This window comes from Dermacentor silvarum, chromosome 6 (assembly GCF_013339745.2).
Source record: "Dermacentor silvarum isolate Dsil-2018 chromosome 6, BIME_Dsil_1.4, whole genome shotgun sequence".
NCBI classification, from domain to species: Eukaryota; Metazoa; Arthropoda; class Arachnida; order Ixodida; family Ixodidae; genus Dermacentor; species Dermacentor silvarum.
This window is the reverse complement of record NC_051159.1, coordinates 140,011,371-140,032,196: the sequence shown is the minus strand read 5'-3', so window position 1 is coordinate 140,032,196 and position 20,826 is coordinate 140,011,371. Positions and strand designations below refer to the sequence as shown.

General features: G+C 44.4%; 1 protein-coding gene across 5 annotated transcripts in view; it reads left to right on the top strand.

Annotated features, from left to right (window-relative positions):
- The window catches only part of LOC119456092 (aldo-keto reductase family 1 member B1), an 82,053-nt gene that overhangs the window by 41,987 nt on the left and 19,240 nt on the right, over positions 1-20,826 (top strand). The window lies entirely within an intron of this gene.

Here is a 20,826-nt window from a genome sequence, read left to right as displayed (position 1 = left end):
CGCGGCCTCGAAACCCACCTCTGCAAGAATGTTTATTAATTTCTTTTTTTGGTAGTTTCTTGATACGCATCACAAATTACGGCTGGCTTAAACAGCTTCGCTGTTAAAAAAAAGAAATTCGGCAGAGACATTTCAAACTGCTTACGTGTGGCTATGCGAAAGCGATATATTCCCTTTGGTGCAGTTTTGTACGGAACGGTGTTTCAGGAACTAGTTCCTTTTGGGAGGAACGGAGGAATGCCACCATTCCTTTAAGGCTCAGTGGAACTGTAACGGTAACTCGTTATTTTTACAAAGGGACGGCAGAGGGAACGGCGTTCCTTCTGTAAACGTTCCACGGCACTAAACAGGCGCACGAACGCACGCACGTATGCAGCACATCATGCAAGGCGCAAAGAACTACCGCTTGTCTGTCACGTGACTATAGTGCATTTTTTTTCCGAGTTCTGCATTATATTTTTTTTTTAATGACTAGGCTTCAAGATTGCCACGTGACGCTCCCTTCTGTAGTTTCTTTCCGCCATGGCGGCCTGTCGGACACTAACATCGAGATGTAACTCTTGCCGAGTTCAAACAAGGGTCTTTACTTAAATTAAGAACATCTATTCTGGACGTTTCTTTTTCCGCTCATACTGCAATATTGGATCAGCATTCATTAAACGCCTAAGTATTGTTCCTTTCGGTGCGGTTTCTTGTGCAGACATTCAATTATATCCTCCTGAGGCCCCTTGTACAATACATTGCACATTGTCTTCCACTTTTGTTTTCGAAATTCACTCGGAAGTGATTACGCAAAATATTCACTCTGGGTGTGAAGAACGGTGCATGTGTAACTACTGTAAAGAAGTGGTTTACTCATATTCTTGTCATCCGCTTTCGAGAAATTTGACAATAAATTGGTCTAAACCTCTGTGTCGTCCCACACGGCCGAAAGACTTCGAGGCGTATTTCGAAGTCATCGAGATTTCGTGAAAATACTGGACGAGGCAGCAATATGGCAATGTACTACACGTAGTTCCATCTTCATCTCAGCATTCAAACAATGAAATGCAGTTTTTACCACAGCTTACATTAGGAGATGATGGAGATATTCGTTTTTTTCACGTACATGGAGGCGGAGCTTTTGGCATCTTTCCGTTGTATTATAGCGCCCACCGACGCCGCAACACGGGGCCCTTTGGTCGGCGCTCTCAGCCGGTGCCTTAGCGCCGGCTGTCAAAGAAGTGAAAAATTAAGAAGCACAGCGCGTGCTCGAGGCGCAAGCTCGGCACGCGCAGTGTCGTTCTAGAAGCTAGCCACGCTGGTCGTCGCAGCCGCCGCTCGGCTCACCACCTTCGCCATTTTGAGTAGGGACGACGGCACCGCTCGTACGGCCGCTGTCACGTCATCCTACAGTGGTGCTACACTATTGAAATTTAAAAAATTGTTTTTCACGTTCATGACATAACAGTAGGCAATAAAAACTACCGTGAAGAGCGATTATGTCCCGTTGTTGTGTCCAGGTCTCAGGAGGCTATTGGTGCATGCGAGTAACTTTCTATTTACAGATCTGAAGCGCAGTATCCTGACTGCGCATTTGAAGACCGAAGTGGAAAGCGCCGTATGTGTTGCACTTGTAATAGACGAGCACCAAAGTGGCAGTTAAACATGTCTGGAGTATGTCCGGTGCTGCTTGAAAAAAATTCGTCTAGGAGCGTTGCTTTGGATTGTTTTTATCTCCAGATAATGTGCCGCCGGCAATGTTCAAATTCTTATAATATACTTAGTTTGATGTGAGATTTAAATTGCACACTTTATTTCGTCGCAAGATTATCCGACACCACATTTTAATTTTTAAAAATCAAAGGTAACGTTAATGTAACGACACGTTACAATGTTAGAAATGTAACTGGAACGCGTTCCATTCGCATTAATGGAACTTGTAACGGAAATTCGTTCCAAGATTGGGAAGGAACGACGAACGAGCTTTCGTTCCTGTTTTAGAGTAACGTGTACAACGCTGCTTTGGTGAAATGTTTTTTCCGCACGTTCCGCCTCCGTGCAAGTTCACCCCTGCGTACTAACGGCGCTTCGGCGAGGCCAAATGAAAACGTGCTAAACGTCTGAACGCACTTGCTTGCCCACGAGTTCGTAACTCGAAGGAGCGCTCCGCGGCGTTCAATTGGACATAAATACAAGGGGTCAGGCAAGGAGACATCCGAAAGGCGAAGCACCAATGGCGATAGCAACTTAGTAGAGAGCTATACGGAGTAAGGATAGTAGTTTTATCAGCTGTATAAACTTGGAGATGCAGCAGCACCCGCAACGCGCAGTACTGTTGTCGACGCCGTCGCCGTTTTGCCCGCGTTCGCACCGAACGCGCGCGGCGTTGGTGACTGTTGCCAGGGCCTCTGGGGGCGGCTCGGAGATTTTCGACGAGATCAGAACGGGAAACTCGTCGAGCAGCGTCGGAAGTCTTTACCACCTTCTCGTCTCGCAACGTTTTTATATAAATACACATTTGGTGCCACAGCTAAAGGGTCTAGTTTGCAGAGGAGAAGTGGAGAGGGTGTGGAGCTTGGCCTTCTTTTTAGGCCGCGCGGCAGCACAGGCTGTCGCGTGGAGCGCATCTTGCTCCTTAAATCGCTCGTCAATTTGGCGAGCAAATTCGTCTAGACGGCTAGTGAGGTTGGAGAATTGTTGGGTGAAGGCTTGGATGGCCGTCTGCACCACGGCCTGAATTTTGGCCTCCACGAGTTGTTCGAATTGTGGGGATAGGGCCGGGGTTGCCGCGGCCGATGTTGGTGTGGCTGAGGAGGTAGTGGGAGTTGCATCCCTCTTCTTGGCCGGCTGACCGCGAGTAGGAGGAGAAGGTAGTAGGGTAGGGAGTTTATGAGCGGCCGAGATCATTGTCGCCGGGGTAGGGGTGAGGACCTGCAGGAAGGCATGCAGCTGCGACTGAAGGCGTTGGTTGGTGTTGTGGAGGGAGGCGAGCTGTGCGCGGACATGCAACATTTTCTAGAGGGGGTTGGCGGAGTCCTGGCAGACTACGTCTGCCCAGCTCACCTCACTGGTGTGGCGGCCGGGTTCCTGTGCAGGTGGTTTTTGGGGGACTGGAACTGGGGGTTGCCTGAGTCCGGTCCAGGAGTGGGATCAGGCTATAGGCTTGGTACGGTTGGAGGGCTGTTTCAGGAGATGGCTACGGTTTCAGGCTGTTTCAGATGTAGCACCTATATAGTACAGAGGAGTAGTAGAGGTGCTTGGGCACCCAGTCTTGTTCGAAAAGTCTTGTTCTAGGTAGTGGTGTAGGCGTTGTGGGTCGGGATTGTTGATGAGGACGACGTGTTGGAGAGTGTTGATGATTACGGTGTCTGGCTTGGCCTCTTGGTGTCCGAGGCGGGCTGCTTGCAGAATCCCATCGCGAAGCGCAACGCCGTTCACGGTCCGAAGGTTGAGGCCGCCACGGGGACGGAGGATGATTTTATGATCGTTGATGGGTAGCTTGGGGTGGCGTAGGGCAGAGTTGGGGCGGCCGGGGCCGGCTCCTCGCCAGAGCTTGAGGCGTAGATGGCTGCATACATTTCTCGGCAGCGACGGAATTCGGAGTAGCGGTGGAGCGGGAGTTGCGAGTCGGGCTAGGATGAGTTGGCTAGGATGAGTTTATCCGGTCGTAGGGGACAAAGTCTGGTCTCCTCCGCGCCCCGCAGGCCTGGTTTCGATTCCCGCCCACATCAAAATTTACCTATTTTTCTTTTCAAAGGGATTAGTTTACTTTGTTTACATGAACCTGGCTGCTAAATTTGTCATCAATTCGACCATTTTTACGCGTTTTTACTCTTTGCCGTCGGCCATTTTTGGTAGCGTCATTCGGTCACGCCGCCGACTACAACTACGGGTTTTCGCGTAATGGGGCATATAATGCTTTCGCATTAAAAAAGTGGAAAGGAATCGGCCCCAACATGGAGCCTTGCGACACACCAGACGTAGCAGCAACATCATCTGAGCAACTCCCATTCAAAACAACTCTTCGACTTATACCTGTGTCACACAGGTACATTTGGAAGGCCTTCCAGTCGACGGCCTTCGAAACGCCACAACTCTATCGACTCGAAGGAGTTGTCGCGCTGCTACACGGCACTTTTGAAAGGCCGTTGAGTGGTTCAGGCTTTTCTCGCAAAATTGTGTGGCACTGCGGATCTTTATTTTCGTTTTCATGTAACTAAAAGTTAAAGAACATTAAAACCACTTAAAAACGCTATTATTTATTTTATGTTGCGAAATGGCGGTCATATGACGGAATCCGGCAACACATGGAGTAGAGGGAGAGTGTACTAGACAACATGGAAGAAGGAATGAACACAAGCACGTCGCTGTTGTCGAGAGTATGTGCAGTTCGCAAATATGAAGTGGCGAAAATAGTTTATTGAATAATTAATAACACTCATGTATAGTATTTTTAGAGAATTTTGGTTGGATTTGTTCTTTCTAACCGTGAGTACGAGCACACTGTGAAGGAGACGGCATGTTCGCGCTGTTTCCGCTTCCGTTGCTCAAAGGCCATCCAGATTTCAATAGAGTTGTAGGGTGCTCCGTTGACTCGATAGACTATTGACTCGGCGGCCTTCGAAACCGCACGTGCAGCAGCTCGAACTTGACCTTTGAGTCAACTGACTATTGGTTGGAAGGCCTTCCAAACGCCCGTGTGACACGGGTATTACTTACTTAACAACATGGAGTTACAGCCTCTATATTCATAAAAGTATTCACGTGTTCATAGTACCGCTAATCTTACCTGGTCAACCTGTTACCGCTAATCTTACCTGGCATATCGACATTAGTAACACTGCGGATCGAACGTTGGGTTATTGGCTCCTGTACACTTATAATGCCACCATCCTCTCTCATGCTACTATAGAAAACACTAATAGGAACAAAATTTGAGTATACATCCAATGTGTGAAATTCCATTGTATTTATTACCTAATTAGAACTCAAATTTACTCCACTCGTTTTATATGTTCAACTTATGATCGAATAGCTACTCTAACCCCAAATAAAGCTAAAGTTGAATTTGTAACCCGTAAACTGATACAGTCGAACCCGGATATATCGAATCTGAAGGGGATCACAAGAAGTTCGTTATATAAGTAATTCGGTATATAAAATAATAGGCCCTCAGGTAAGCGGCGGCTTACCGGTTAGTGCATCTGAGAGCCGCTAACTTACTGCACGCAACATGGGGGAAAAAAGCAAGCACACTTTATTTACCCGCAAAAAAAATGCTGGTTCACTTTCAACTTCATTGAAAAGTCCAAGCTGATTCTTTCTTTACACTTGTAGCGGCCATCGCTTGCGGAAAATAAACTCGTGAATAGGCACTCAACCCACACTACGACGCCTCCAAAAGCGGATAGAAGGAATGTTGACGTCGGAGGTAGCATGAGGGCTAGCTGAACAGCCTGACGGGGCTCAACTGACTGCACTATCTCTTCTCCGCCTCCAGGTGCCAGAATACCTCAAAGTGTACAAAGGAGTGCACTATGAGGTCTTCTGCGTGGTGCCGCGTTCGATATATCGAATGTGCTGGTGAACGAACGTTCTTTATACGCGTGCACCAGCCCGATACATTTGCATGGAATTTTCAAGGGGATTTTACAGCTGTTCGACATACAGAATAATTCGTTATAAGTTGGCTTGATATATCCGCGTACGACTGTATCTCCGTCACCATATATATGGCATCGTATTTATCAGCTGTAGAAAATACGTATCAGATTTAGTCACATTAACTTCCTTCAGCTCTTTCTAGCCTCACACAGCCCTTGAATGGTATCGCCTCCCCAAAGAAATCATAAAGAGTACAAATAAACGCAAGTTTCATGCAACATCAACTACCGTACGTTGTGTAATCTGAATTTGTTAATTACTTACTATGTTCCTTTTAAATTCTTTGTAAGGTCAGGTAATATGGTATAATTGTAAAGCTGCCTTCGTCGTGCGCACTGAACTTTTTTCCACGTACCACCAGCTAAAATACATGATTAGAAACTTACTTTTTAATCATTGCATTATTTGTTTAGCCTGCTCAACCCACTTCCTTCCGTAATGCCTTCGAGTGCTGACGGCGCAAATAAATAAATTATTAAACTGTAAAAAAAAATGTCACAGTTTCGCCCTAAGGGCGAAGCAATGAATGCGATAGCAACACAGCAATGTCATACGAAGTAAGGTGAGCGGCTTTGGTAGCAACAACACGCAGAACTGTTGTCGACGCCATCGGCGTTTTGCCCGCGTTAGCTCAAAATGCGTGCGGCGTTGGTGACTGTTGCTGGAGCCTCTGATATAAATAGGCACCTGGTGCCGCAGCTAAACGTCGCCTCCCTTCCCTCCCCCTCCCCCACGGCCTCTCGCGCGTCCGAAGAAGGCGCGTTTGCTCTACATATATGGTGATTGTAAAGGAGAAAAGAGACGCCTACTTCTGCAGCCCTTAAGCGAGCACGGCGCAGAACGCGCGTTTGTTCTCCGCCGTGCGTTCACTCCCCGTGAAAGACGCGCCCCTCGCGCCCTTTCACTCGCACATACAGCGTTCGGCGCGCGGCGACGATTTCATCTCCAAATGACGTCATACGGAACCTCACGGCGACGGCGACGGCGACGGCGACGCCGACGGCAGAAATCTGCTTTTGAGTGTCCATATAATTGCTATCGCAATAATATTTCTTGGATGAGAGGTGGTCACCTCCGGCAATGTTTCATCATCATCATCAGACTATATTTACGTCCATGGCAGGACGAAGGCCTCGCCCAGCGATCTCCAATGACCCCTATCCGGTGATGTATAAAATATGCGCATTATTTAAAGCTACATAGTTTAACACTACGTAGCTAAACTCAGTTATTCTTCTGAAATAACTAGTCAGTTGTTCCTCTTAGCCGCTTATTTTGTCTGTGCATGAAAGTCTCCCGTTTTATTTGCTCAAATGACAACCTAATTAACAAGCTTTTGAAACTTATATTGCTTTGGTAAATAAGTTGCTATGTGTTTTTAGACTCAGGCGCTAAAATAAAAAAAAAACGTACATTGCTTTATAAATGCAGTGAATGAAATTGCTGCGAAAAGACAAAGCCGTGTAATACATTTGAGCTTTTCATTACATGCCTATGGCCAGGAAGATTATGCAACCAAATGATTGTGTATTATTACATTCTCAAATTCCTACGGCATTTCCCCTATGTGGAGAAGCCAGTTTAACTTTTAAATGATTCACAATTCGAATTTCTGATGTTTCGACCATATATTTGATAGATAGAAATGTGCATGACCAATAGGAACATATGTTAGAGGCAAAAATTTTTAGCAAATTTTGCAAAATAATCTGTGTTTACCAACTGAACAGCATATTTCTACCCTGGAACAGATAGGAAATTGAAATGAATCACATGCATAAAAGATTGCAGTGCGAGTATTATGAAGTACAGTTTCAGTTTTATTTCTTTCAATTTATGACATATGATAGTTGATGTGATGACTTCAATTTGCTGTTTTATGTTTAGGCTACTGACACTGCACAAACTATATTTTTTGTCATAACACGGAATACAGGCCCAGAGTGCGGCTCATAAACACATCGGGATAATGAGGTGTAATTTGTGGATACATTTCTCGCTATGGGTAATATAGGAGCCCTTTTCTCGCAAATATGTCTTGGTTGAGAGCGCATGTGCTGAAAGTAGACTGATTGTCCGCGCTTTCCGTGCAGCTACGGAAGCGACTGTGACAGCCTTTCGCTGTTTAAAGGTTTAAGCCTTTCGATGCCAAGCGCCTGAAATATACAAAAACAACGCGCTTGTCCAGAACCAGAAAGGTCGCAAGCATCATGCGAAGGGAGGGATTACCCTTGTACGGGTTAGTTGCATCCTTGAGCAAAAAAGAAAAACCGGGGAGTGACAAGTCATTTTTACGACGGGCTGTCGCTCTTATCGTTATCACAAATGACGACTTGCGGCAACGTACTGCGCTTTGTCGGGAAGCTGTTATGGTTCGTTTTTTAGAAAGGGTATTTATTTTTTTTCCGCAACGTAACTTACGTCATCGGGGCAGATTTTAAAACATAAAGGTCTTGGGTCAGGCGGTGGTACCTAGGTGACATGAACGCCCGAGAAAAATGGACTTGTACAGTCATTTTCTTTTGGAAGTGCTGATAACGTTGTAATTTTAACCACAATAGCACTTCGTACATGGCATTTTTCCTAACAGCTTAACAGAAGGCTAATCAGTCCTCATATTAATAAACTTCTAACTTTTTACCAGAGACACTCTCAGATGACTTCAATATATTTACAATAAAGGGCTCCGTAATTCCCACCATGGCATTACGTAGGTACGTTGGCGCACTTCATGTAATAATCCCAGTCAGCCTACTCACATATAGCGCATTACTAATCACATCTACCATGGCCTCGGCTACATCCCAAGAAGCAATTTCCTACCTATTTTGATTACTTAAGACTCGGTAGGCTTAAGACAGGCCAAAATTCGAATAGGAATGCGTAGTATGGAATTAGTATGAAACCTACAGTGATCTAGAACGTATGCATTACACTCGAGTCTGTCCAGAATTAGACAGTAACATTAATTTACTCTGACTATTCATCTATCATCAGTGTTAATAAACTAAACGCATGCTGTGCCGATCTTTCCCCCCACCTCACCCCAAATTCAGCTGGGCGCAGGCTACCACCCTGCGTCTGCTACAAACAAATACGTACCCTTCACTCGCCCGCCTCCACCTTATATTCCCTGAAGTCTACAGTACACCCAACTGCCGGTGCTGTGGCACTCACCCGGCTATGCTTCCGCATGTGCTGTGGGAGTGCCCAGCACTGTATACATACATTAACACCACGACCCCCTCGTCGAGGTTGCGTGAGGCTCTGCGGAGCTCCGCCCTCGACGACCAAACCTGGGCGACCCAGCACGCCCGTGAGGCGGCGGCGAGGCAAGCCCTCGACGTCCCCTCATGGGAGGCTTAGGCCCGGCCATCATAAAGTGCTGGCTCTACAATAAATGTTTATTCCTCCTTCTGAGCTTCTATCGCTAGGTTTGCGTCGTGAAGTCGCCTGAGCTTGCACAAGTTCTACAATTCTACGCTCCAATATCCCATCACCAAGAGCTCGGCGCTTGTCATCACGAATAAGCTAAAAAGCAACCTCGCCTTCAGAACGTATAGTCAGCGTCACAAGCTTTCGTACCCCGGAATGTGAAAAAATATTTATATTTCTACGCCTTAGTTACGCATCATAGTATTCGGATTTACAGCGTATACTGGTCTAGAGTAAACAAAAGAAAAGTTTTGCATAGTTTTACTGGCTGCGGGGTAGCTGCGTTGAAAATGAACTTATTCGCAGAACCTCGGCCGCGTAACCTTTTGGCGGCGACTGTGCGATTGAACACCTGCATTTTCTTTATTCTGCACACAATTTTTTTTAATGAATGGCCTTCCAGCCAACGTCATGCAGTGCTTACACCTGGTTAATTTTCAGGACAGCAGACTCAGACATGACTTATTAAGTAGAAGAACTGAACTATTATGTAGCACGTCATTATTATCACCAATCAGGTGTAATAAATATGTAAACAAATAAAGGATAATAACATATTGCCTATGAAATTTTACTAAAATCTCAGGACTACTTCAAAACTTCACCTGGTCTTCTTGTGTACGTCCCTATACTTTCAAGCAAACTGAAAGGGAGAAATTCAAGGGTGAAATTGACATCTCTTGTGGCACCATGGCAGAAAAGGGAAGGTGTAGCTTAGTGGGCCCATATGAAAGGATCAGCTGCGATTGTGCTACTCACGCACAAGGAACGACACTTTTGTATTTTTTTACAGGTAGTAAAGTGATAAATGGTGTCCGTGGACGCTGGAGTGATCATGGCAATACCACCGTACCAATATGGGTGATAAACGATTCTAATAAGGGAACATTTCTGCAAACCTCACGGTCCTTCCTCATGTTTCTTCAATTGTCCAAACACGTTAAATTTAGCATAGGAGAAAATTCTTACAGAATTACTGAAGAATTGTACCAGTAATTATATCATGGTGCTGCGATCTGATTCAGCAATAGACTTAGTTAAGAACAGAACAGCAGAATGCCATAGTAACTTTGGTGATTCTAGCCGAAAAAAATATCTTCTTGCAACGCTTTGTGGGCATAACTCAAAAAGGGTGTGGTCTGCGATTGGAATAGTTCTCTATTTTTACACGACAAACTACATTAACACGCCCCGGTGTCTTTTCGCATTATTTCCAATACTCCTCTGCGTACGTCGTGGTAAAAGCATATGAAGACCTTTAGTATTTCGGGAATTTCGTGAAGGTATATGGGAATGGTTCAAATGATAAGACACGTGCGGCGCATATTGAGGATAGAATGTTTATGTTTCGAGGTATTGGTTTGTACTAAGCAAAAAAGCTTGTGAAATAATTTGGACAGCCTTCATTTGCACCGAAGATCCGGTACGCAAAAATTCTGCTTTGATATAATGCAAATATACTCAGTCAGATAGCTTCTGTATTACTTTGTAAGAATACTACGTCTGGGGCTGCAGCCAAGTTTTCTACTTCTGCGTCTTTTAATTGCACACACGGCAAGCTATTTATTTTTGTGGTACGTTTCAGGCTGAACAAAAGTCGCACAAGCACGCCTTTCCATGACATAGCTGAATAGGCAAAAATATTTCTTAGTAATGTCTTCATAAATGTTTGCCTTAAGAAAGAAATCAACTTTGAAAACACAAAGTTGGGTTTATTGTCTAAAATACATTACACCTAAAGTGCAAAAGAAGTTTGGAAGCACGTTCGCATGTTCACGAAACCAGCCAGCTATTTTTTTTTAGGAAGACGTTGATACAGTAGAAAGAAACGAAACAAGAACCGCAACTAAATGACCTGCGTTTCGGAATATGCCATCTGGCGGGAAACCGCCAAACTAAGCAGCGACAAAGTGATAAAAGAAAATAGCGGCGCCGCTGGCTTCGAACCTGCGAACTGCCAATCGTGGTATCAGCGATCCTGATCGGTGGTCGCGCAGAACGCTCGGCTATCCGTTTGAGTGCTGCCGGAGGCAAAAACTAGGTTTATATACGTACCACAAAAAATTCTGCGACCTTGTTATGAAAACTGCGATTTGGAACGACTTTTTTGCCATTTCAAGAGTTGCTGCTGCAACTAGCTGAAAGCCGAGTCATTGAAGTTGATAAATCCCCAATAATACGTCGATCTATGCAATAGGCTCATCGCAAATTGCTGTTTACTGGCCAAAAATGCCTCCAAAATTTGGCCTTTTCCATAGACTCCCATACTTCGAACTTCGCCCGCAATTTGGAACGGGTTTTCTGTCGTAAGTAATGGTACCGCTTGCATGAGATGTCGGGATAAGCTCCTAGCGCCTATTTCCACGATAATATTTTGAAAGATGGCTTCTATGATTAGTTATTTGGGAAAAACGACGCTCTCCCATAGAAAATGCGCAGGTTTTCAGAGGCGGCCGCTAGAGGCGCTGTTCGGCGATGTCCCAGATTCCTGGTATTGAACTTGGCATTGACGCCTGTGGTGTGGCCGGCTGGCAAGGCGCATGGGTTGTCTTGTCGTGGGTTAACTCTGACTGTCGTGTCGCAACCACAGTAAAGTGGATCTCCGCAACTGGCCAGCAATGTACCCGGTGACTCAGATGACTTGCTATTCTGAAGACGTATATATATATTTGAAAACAAACTGGTACTCACAACCAAAGACGGTATGGAGGCGCAGCTTGCGCCTACATTAAACATGTTTTTTTTTTCTCGCGATTGGTCTGTCGCCTTCTCTGATAATACGTTCACCAGCGCGATTGATCGGGTCCTGTTTTTAAGAATCTCCTTAAGTATTAACTGCTCTGTGAATACAAACCCAGGATACACCCACACTATATTGCGCCACCTGGGGGAACCACGGGCCTTTACAGGCGCACGCCTAAGCCACCAGTTGTTAGAGACTAATAAAGTAGTCTTGCAGTACACTGCATTGATTGTGTCATTTGAGAATTTGATTACAGACTATATTTAGTAAGCATGGCCATGTCCAAGGAACTGCTATTAATCCAGCTTCCGCTGTACCAGCCTTACTACTTCAAGTGGTGACGTTTTTTATAGCATCGTTTTGCACTTCGCCACAGCGGAATCTTGTTATAACGTTTTTTAATTTTTCGCAGAGTACCTAGCCACGACTCCATTGATGCCCATAAAGGAAAGAGTCACGTGCAGTCACCTCTTTATCAACTGAATCTCTGTTCCGGACATTCTCTCGATCTATGGCGTAGTTCCCAGCATCATGGACAGCGCTAAGCACCAATTCTAGACCAAGCTTTATAGCCACGGGCTCCGTATCTCCACGTCGCTCTGCACTGCCCTGCCTTCGAGGCCTGTCTTCGTAAAACAGTTTCTTTGTGCCCGGTTTCCTTATGAGCCTCTAAGCACCGCGAAGGTCGCAGTAAAATGTGACCACGTTGAGCGTGGACGAGAGTGAGGATTGCTGGTCATAAGCAGGTATCAAAGCTGTCAACCCAAACAACAATCTAGGAAGAATAACTTAAAACTACAGCGTAATAAGCACATCCGCGCTCTGCTAGCAAAAGTCTGCGGGGTCAGGGCAGTCGTAGAAGAGAAAAGTAGGGTGGGTGGGTGAAACTCATAGAGCGCAACGTTGCCTGCAAGTGCCGTCTAGTGGGCAAGAAGGCGTCACCAGCCGACTGCCTCTCAGACACAGGAAGCAGGCTTTTTCTCCCGGAGCATTTCATTGCACTCACGTCTCGTCAAAGAATTGCTGACCAGCAGTTTTCGCGCAGCGGGGGTTAAGGTCTGAGCGAGCGTAGTCCCGACGAGCGAGGAGAAAGAGCGGAAAGGAATGGGCTGACGAGGAGGACGTGGAAAAATAAGGTTTTGTGGATTTTCCACGGTGAAACAGGGGGAGAACCAAAGCGCTGATGACTGCCCGGGGTAGACGGGTCGTTGTTTTATTGGACGTTGTGTCGTTTTTATCTTCCGTGTATAAGGATGCGTTCGTTACATTTTAAATCTATAAGGAAAGCAAAGGAAACAAAAAAAATGAAGAAGACACAGGCAGAAATCTGTGGGGACCGAGAACATTACCGTGCAGAGCACGTCCAGCTGGGCGATGCTCCGGATGAGGGATCAGTGAGCGCCTTCCGCAATAGGTTCCCGGTCCTCCTTTCTTTATTTCTCGCATTCGTTCACGCACGGTTCGTCAGAGTACACAGTTTTTAATTTTGGTGCCAACGTTCTTTCATTCTTGTTTGCACTTGTGTTGGCGCCCGCGTAAAGCGACAGATTGCTACTTGCTCAACGTAAAGGCGAATGCGTCGAGGGAGTTGTCGGGTGGAAAGAATCAATTCTTGCCGGCTGTCATTCTTGCCGCGAACTTGTGTCTTGTCGCTTTGGCGAAACAAGCATTGAATCAAGGCTTCCTATAGTTCTTTTGAGGTTGTGAAATACGACATCTACACTTTCAGGCATCAATTAAATGCATTTCCTATAATATGACGGCGAGAACAAGATCCTATTAAAAGGCATAATAGTAGTTTTTAAAAGAACAACGCTGATTTCTGACAGCTATGTTCTTACTTTTATCATTTGGGGTATAAATCCTTTGTTTACGGGTTTTATATTTTTCTGATATTGGGGGAGAGTAAAAATCGGGTATTAAAAACCGGGGAGAAAGTGGGGGGGGGGGGGGGGGGAGGGGTGTTGTTGTCCGGAATCTCGAAATGTCTGGCCATCCAAACCTTTAAAAACGATCAACACAAGAAATTTCCTCTATTTGGGCACAGTCATTCTATTTAAAGAAGTCAAATTTTTCACAGGAATAGGTAATGGCAAGGAGACCTTGCAAATCATGTGGCCAACTCATCTCTTCAAATCCTCATTGTCAGGAAATATTCATACATTTAAAAGAAACAACATTAACGAAAGCAACAGATTGCTAAAGACTGGTTTGGCGATTCTTCCTTTACTTTGTTCTCTGCACTTTTTTAACGAAGAAAGAAAATTTGCGCACATGTTTAAGTTTCGAAGGATGTGACGCCTTTCCTTATCATACAAGTTCTTATTGGCGTACAATATGATATGCATTGAGAGCATTTATGTGTACATCCTACACCTGTCATGCCTTTAATCTTTGTTCACAATATTCGCTCTTGGAACAAAACTTTTCAAATACCAACTAGAAGAACCAGCCGCACTTCTTCGAACGTAACGTAGTAGGGGAAAACATACTCTCAACGTCACAGCTTCTCTTCACAATGCTGAACAGCGTAAGAGCGGCGTTATTTAGCGTCTTAGCGCATTGCGACCGTTTGCAGGTATGGGACGTGCGCGAAATGAGATGCAATGTTCTATTGTTGCGTTCATGTAAGCACGGATGCTAAAGTAAACACACGCTTTCGTTCACTCAGAGCCCGCGGGCGCTGGATATACTATATTTCTATAAATGCCAGTTTGCGCTTGAGCGTTAAGCAACAGTGCCGTATTCATATAATGATAATATAGTTAATACTTGTCTTTGACCACTTGCTCAGAAAACTGGGGAAACGCTCATTAGTTTTGGAACACCTGCATTTTCTATTATCGTTAACGAGAGAACCAACTTCATGGGGAAATTGGTTTTAACCTGCTTTTCATAAATGTTGTTCTGGGTGAAAAAATCGGCATTCGTCGGGGTTTACCTGAAAACTATAAACACTTTAGGTATAATGCTGTGCGGCGTGCGAGCCTTGATGACAATGCCACCTTCAGTCTTTCCCTAACAATTGTCTCGTTTGAATCACAAAAAGAGAGAGAGAGATAAAGATAGTGTTTGGTGGAAGCTGAAGGTGTCAGCCCTGCCACATACAATGCTTGCTACTTCAGATCAGGTGTTTGAATTGGCATTAAGGGTAGAATAATATAAACAAAAGCAACAAAAATACCGCAATAAACAAACAACTCAAACCTGCAGGTGATTAACAAACGGTCAGAAAATATCTATATGTCGTTCTTTCGGAAAATATTTGGAGCTCATTGCTTACAGACGAATATGCTTAACCTACAAACGGCTGTTCGTAAACGGATGGTCTTACGTCCCTGTTCGTTGATCATATCATGGTGCTCTTCTTTTGCTAGTCCTGCAGTGGTATGACTAAAAAGAACACACAAGCACACAGAAAAGAAAAAGAGATACTGCGCGTGTTCAGCGGTGAAATGCAAAAAATAAATGAAGAAACTACATGGGATACTTTAGAGGAATTTACTTTCTTTGGACATGTTATTCCACTGGCTTTCTACGCACAACCTGCTTAGGTGCACGAGAATCATCTCACGTTTCTTAACCAAGCTGCTCAAGCGAGCACCTCCTCGAATTCGGGATAAGACAATCGAGAGGAATCTGCATTATTGAATTTATAGAGGTAAATCTGGGCACTGTAGGGAGGGATCCGACTATGCGCGCCCGCGCAGAATGCCAGAAAGCGCTGCGTGTTATTGGAAACAAGAAATAAGAACCAAGTCGAGTAAAAAAACAAAGTTGCTTCTGCGTATATATGCGACTCGGACGCTGGGTTGAATATTTCATCTGGGGCAGCGTTGAACAACTGAATTACAGGGAGCATACGCATATGCTTTATTGAGAAACAATCTGGCACAGTTGAGAGGAAACAGTTTCCGGGGCACGTCACGGCAAGTTAGGCTTACGGAAATGAAAAGAAATGTGAAGCGCCTCTGTTTCAGTGCTTTCATTTTCTTGGCTGTTTTTTATTTACTTGTTTTTGTAGATAATCTTCTCGAAGAAAAACACCGCTGAACGATCTGTGCCGAAACAGTTTCTCGGTTGAATTCGCCGATTTGGACATAATTTTATATTTGAAACCTGGCGCACAGGTGAGGACACGAGTTTCAGTGAAACGAACACGAAAGCAGATGATGCATGAGAATAACTACATGGGTCTGCCAGTTCCGATGTACATAAGGTCATTAGAATACTTTTCAGTAATACCGATTTACGACGTGTTGTGTGTTTATCAGTTGCATCGTCTTATTTCTTATAGCAACGCAATGCTAGACGACTCCGAATTGGAAATTTATTCATTATATTTATGTTTATTTGCACCCCGGGAGTAAAAATACCTGGTTGCGTATTATAAGTTGCTTTAGCTGCCATTGGAGTTTCTTTCTGTCGTTGTTTTCTAAATTAGCACGTGTCTCACTATATTCCGATCTGGTGTGGCGCGATGCGCAGAACTTTCTTGTCAATGCCTCTGGTTTGAGAACGTTTTTTTTCCCTTTTACTTCCAGTTTTGCTCAAGTGAGTTAGCTGTAATCTGATATTACGTTATATCAGTGTGAGTTAGTAAGAGGCATGAGTGGTTTGTTATTTGCGAAGAGAGTTCAATACTTTTGGCAAAAATACTTGGCTGCTTTCATATGCCCTTTGATCGCGAGAAGAGAAGGACCAGTGTATGTGTATTACACTGCCTTTTTAAAATGTTCAGTGTACTTTCACTGCCAGTGTGCTTCCCTGCCTTTTTTTTAAATAATTTATTTGTTATAATAAAATAGAATGCAAAAGGCCTGTTCTGCTAACACAATGGTGCTACCGTCTCGCATGAGGAAAAAACGTTCTTCCAGGCTATAGGTGGCGCTTGTTGTGGCTTTTGTATTAATTTACCATAATGATTGCGAAGTTACACGTAGTGGTACATGAAGTTTGCTTCGACACCTACTTTTTCCTTTTCACTTAGGTTATAAAAAGTTGCAGTCATTACCTTGATGACCGAGGTTGCGTATTTTGTTCGCCTACATAATAGGCAGTTGGAAATTGGCGCTTGCTGTGGCTTTTGTATTAGTTTACCATAACGACTGCGTAATTACACGAAGTGGTACGTGAAGTTAGTTGGGTTGGAGAGGTGTTTTGCCTTTTCACTTACGTGATAAAAAGTTGCAGTCGTTACCTTAATGACTGGGGTTGCGTCTTTTGTTCGCCTACATAATAGGCAGTTGAAAATTGGCGCTTGTGGGGGCCTTTGTATTAATTTACCATAACGACTGCGTCATTACACGAAGTGGTACGTGCAGCTACTTAGCTTCGACAGGTGTTTTGCCTTTTCACTTACGATATAAAAAGTTCCAATCGCTGCCTTGATGACTGGCGTTGCATCTTTTGTTCGCCTACGAAATCGGCAGTTGGAAATGGGAGAGAGAGATAGAGAGAGAAATAGAAGAGAGGAAAGGCAGGGAGGTTAACCAGATGCAAATGAGACAATGAGTTACATATAGTGATGAAACGACTGCACCTCTTGCCAACTGGCGTGATAGCTGTGAGGCTGGGCTGACATCCATGGGCTACAATTTCTTCTAGTAATTATTCAAACGGTTTGTTGTGTTGCTTTCTGTACGTGGTGTCCATAAAAGAAAAAAAAAACACCTGTTCATACACTCCAGAAATTGACACTGTTGCATGGCAGGTAAAACATTGCGATTTCCTCCCATTTATCTGGGGGCTTCATGTATGGACTGAAGTTAATTAAGCGCAACTAAACTCGAGGACAGCGCCCGTGTGTCCACCGTGCCTTCTTTTGTCCTCGCCTTTATTTGCAATTAACTCCCTTTAGTAAAGGGATTTAATTGCCAACAAGCCCACATCGGTAACCTTGTCGACTTCAGGTACGGGCCGGTTTTACTGCACCCTCTGGGATTGGAGCTTGCGAACTTAGCTGCGCTTTACACTTTCCTTAGTTGGAAGCTGCGCAAGTGTGCAGAAAATTTTCATTGAGAAGGTTATTTTCTTTCACAGACTGAAATTATCTTCGCTCCATTTAAGTTTAGAAAAATAAACATGCCTTAAACTTTCCGTTACTTCAATGAAAGGTCGAGAAGTTAATCGTCTAGTTCTAGTGATTCGATGCTTCGCGAGGCACTGTAACTACATAATAAAAATCAAGTTCAGAGGTGGATTTCGCTTTCCACATTCATCAATGTGTGTGACACTGCAGTGTGATTTATCCACAATGGTTAGGGATGCAAAGCATTTAGCATCAAGCTATACGTCATCACTCAGCATACTTAAATTGCTGCTTCTCCCTGACTGCATTTCATTTCAACGTGATGTCATAATTGTCCCTTCTTAGTACATGGCACGTAAATGGAATAATTGTACTAGCGTGTCCATAGCTTGTGGTGAATATTGTATTTCGTGGTCAGCGCAAGTAGCGTCACTGCGCAGAGTACTTGTAACTGCTGTATTTGCCAAGTTATTTTTAATCACACGGTGACTGATAACTAAGAAACGCTGTAACCGCAATATATAAGCTGCCTAAATATGAGAATAGAACTAGCGAAGGCGAGCTGTTCGCTTGAATTGCGAAAAAGCGGCTGAAGGAATTGTTTGTTTATTTTAAAATTTACGCGACTGCTCTGCATCACTAATTATTTCCCACAGATGTGATACACGATATTCTGTCTAATCAATTTATTCATTTTTTAAATATTCAGCCTCATTTACCTTGGAATATTTTAACGATTTCTGACGTAGTACGAGCGCGCCCGGTTGACGCTCCGCAGATCCGTCTTGCCTGACATCTCGGATGGCGTACGATGTCCCCCTCGCGATGCGAGCAGCACTCGCGAATGCAACCCTACCGTCTCTTCGTACTGTGCGTAGCCGATTGTCCTTTGGCCCCAACTGGCATAGGTATCGGCGAACACGCGTTTTCAATTACAGTCAGCGAGTGTTAGTGCATGGCTGGCTCCGTGAGACCAAAGAAAGAGAGCACTGTGGCGGTACGTGGTGGCGTGGAATTTTGCAGGCGGTAAAGTTGCCCTTTTAAATGTGTCTTTATATACACGGCTGTCTAGCAGTTTAAGAATTTTGAAATGTGTAGAATCGTTACATTCTCTTTCGTTTTGGTGTATTGTTCAGTACTACTTCATTGCTAGTTACTTGTGTACATGTTCTGATATTTAAAGAAAGAGCTGAAAATTAACTTTTACACGCAATAGCTGCATAGCTATTGCGTGTAAAAGCTATTTTACACACATAGCTGCATGAACGCTAAACTTACGTAGAAAAGAAGCAATGAAAAACGGACGCCTGATAATCATTTGAATGACTTGACATTCCTTAAGCACCTGGATCATTCGAATTCGTGTTCGTGACCGTATGGTAACATATGGCGCGATAGCGCATAACATTCGGCCTTCTTTTATCATTGGTGGTAAGTTTCCTACCTGTTTGAATTTCTGGTTGTTTCTTAGCTACAGGCATTCTGTAAGGTCGTACCCGATGGCAGCAATGAGAAATATAGGCCCAAACGTTTTTAATAGCGTAACTTGTTGCACAAAAAGTAGGCACTCACATTTGTGTTCGTGACCGAATGGTAACATTGTGCGTTAGTGTTTCTAACGTTCGGACTTCCCAAATGTTGCGATTTGGCTGACTCTTCTCTGAATCAACGCGGTTCAGTTTATTTTTAGTGCGTTCAGCATTCTCCGGGAACTTACCCCGATTTCGCATGACTGTAGCCGTTTTCGTGGGCCGTCCCCGAAGATAGCGCATAGACCCATACTTGGGAAACGACCGGCTCTACTTAGCGCACCACTTCCTCAAGGACCAGTTCGGAACGTCGTGTAGCGACTGCACACTAAATGAATAAATAATCCACCCATCATACTCCATCTATGAAATGCATGACATCCCCCATAACAGATAGTGCAACGTAATGGCCCAAATACACCTCTGAAAGCATGCTAAAGGCAATCCTCGATAGCAACCGGAACAGGTACTTCTTAAATTTCTGTAGTTGAATGCCGGAGTTTGCTACAAACGGCCATCGGTACGCGCCCAGCTCACCCCTAGTGGCAGTGACGAGCATAAATTGATACTACGCTATGGTTTGATGTTACCAAACGGTAGCATACAAATTTCTGCTTTATTCTTAAATAAACTAATTCACACTTGCATAATAGATTACAACCGGTATAGTAAGCGCAATAAGCCAGCAATAATTTCTTTCAGTCATTCTCTCTATACATGGTACCTGTATAGTGGGCTGAGTACTTTATAGATTTGTTTTAGGTGCGAAGCACCTTATGGCGCTCGGGCTGTCGGCGTCTCCTGTCGTCGTGGTAGTCGTGGTAAGCAAGCGGCACGCGCGCCGAGTGCTGCCGAGTTCGTCGTCGTAGTCTTCTACCACAGCTGGCTGCGTTGCCGCTCATCAATCCGGCGTAGAATTTCACTTCCCTTCTATCGTCGTAATTGGGAGGCCACGTTTACGGGGTTGCGAGCTATTCCTTAAGGCAGTATGAGCCCATTAGTGGTGCATCACTGCATGCTTCGCACCTCCCCAGGTTTCACGTTAGGGCAGCTGCATTTCGCTCAATGGGTCGTTTGATACTTACACATAAAATTTAATTCACTACTCAAACTGAGCCTACCACCTAACTCGTGCTAACTGCAATAATTTACTCCATCTTGAGGCGGCGTCGTCGAGCTCGGTATTTTTTTCCTCGAGCGCTTGCTCAGTAGAATACTGGTCACGCAATGCATGCTTACAAAATGACAGCTTCGTGAACTCCGTGAAATACCTAGCTCTCCAACGTAACCAAAATGCATTTCTCAGTCATTTACATATTTTGTCCCAGGAACTAACACATTTTGACATTAATTTGCGTCCAAAGAAAGGGCTCAGGGTGCATTGGTATTTAACATTTACAAAACATCAATTCTATTTCTACACCCCAAAACTTGATTCTCAC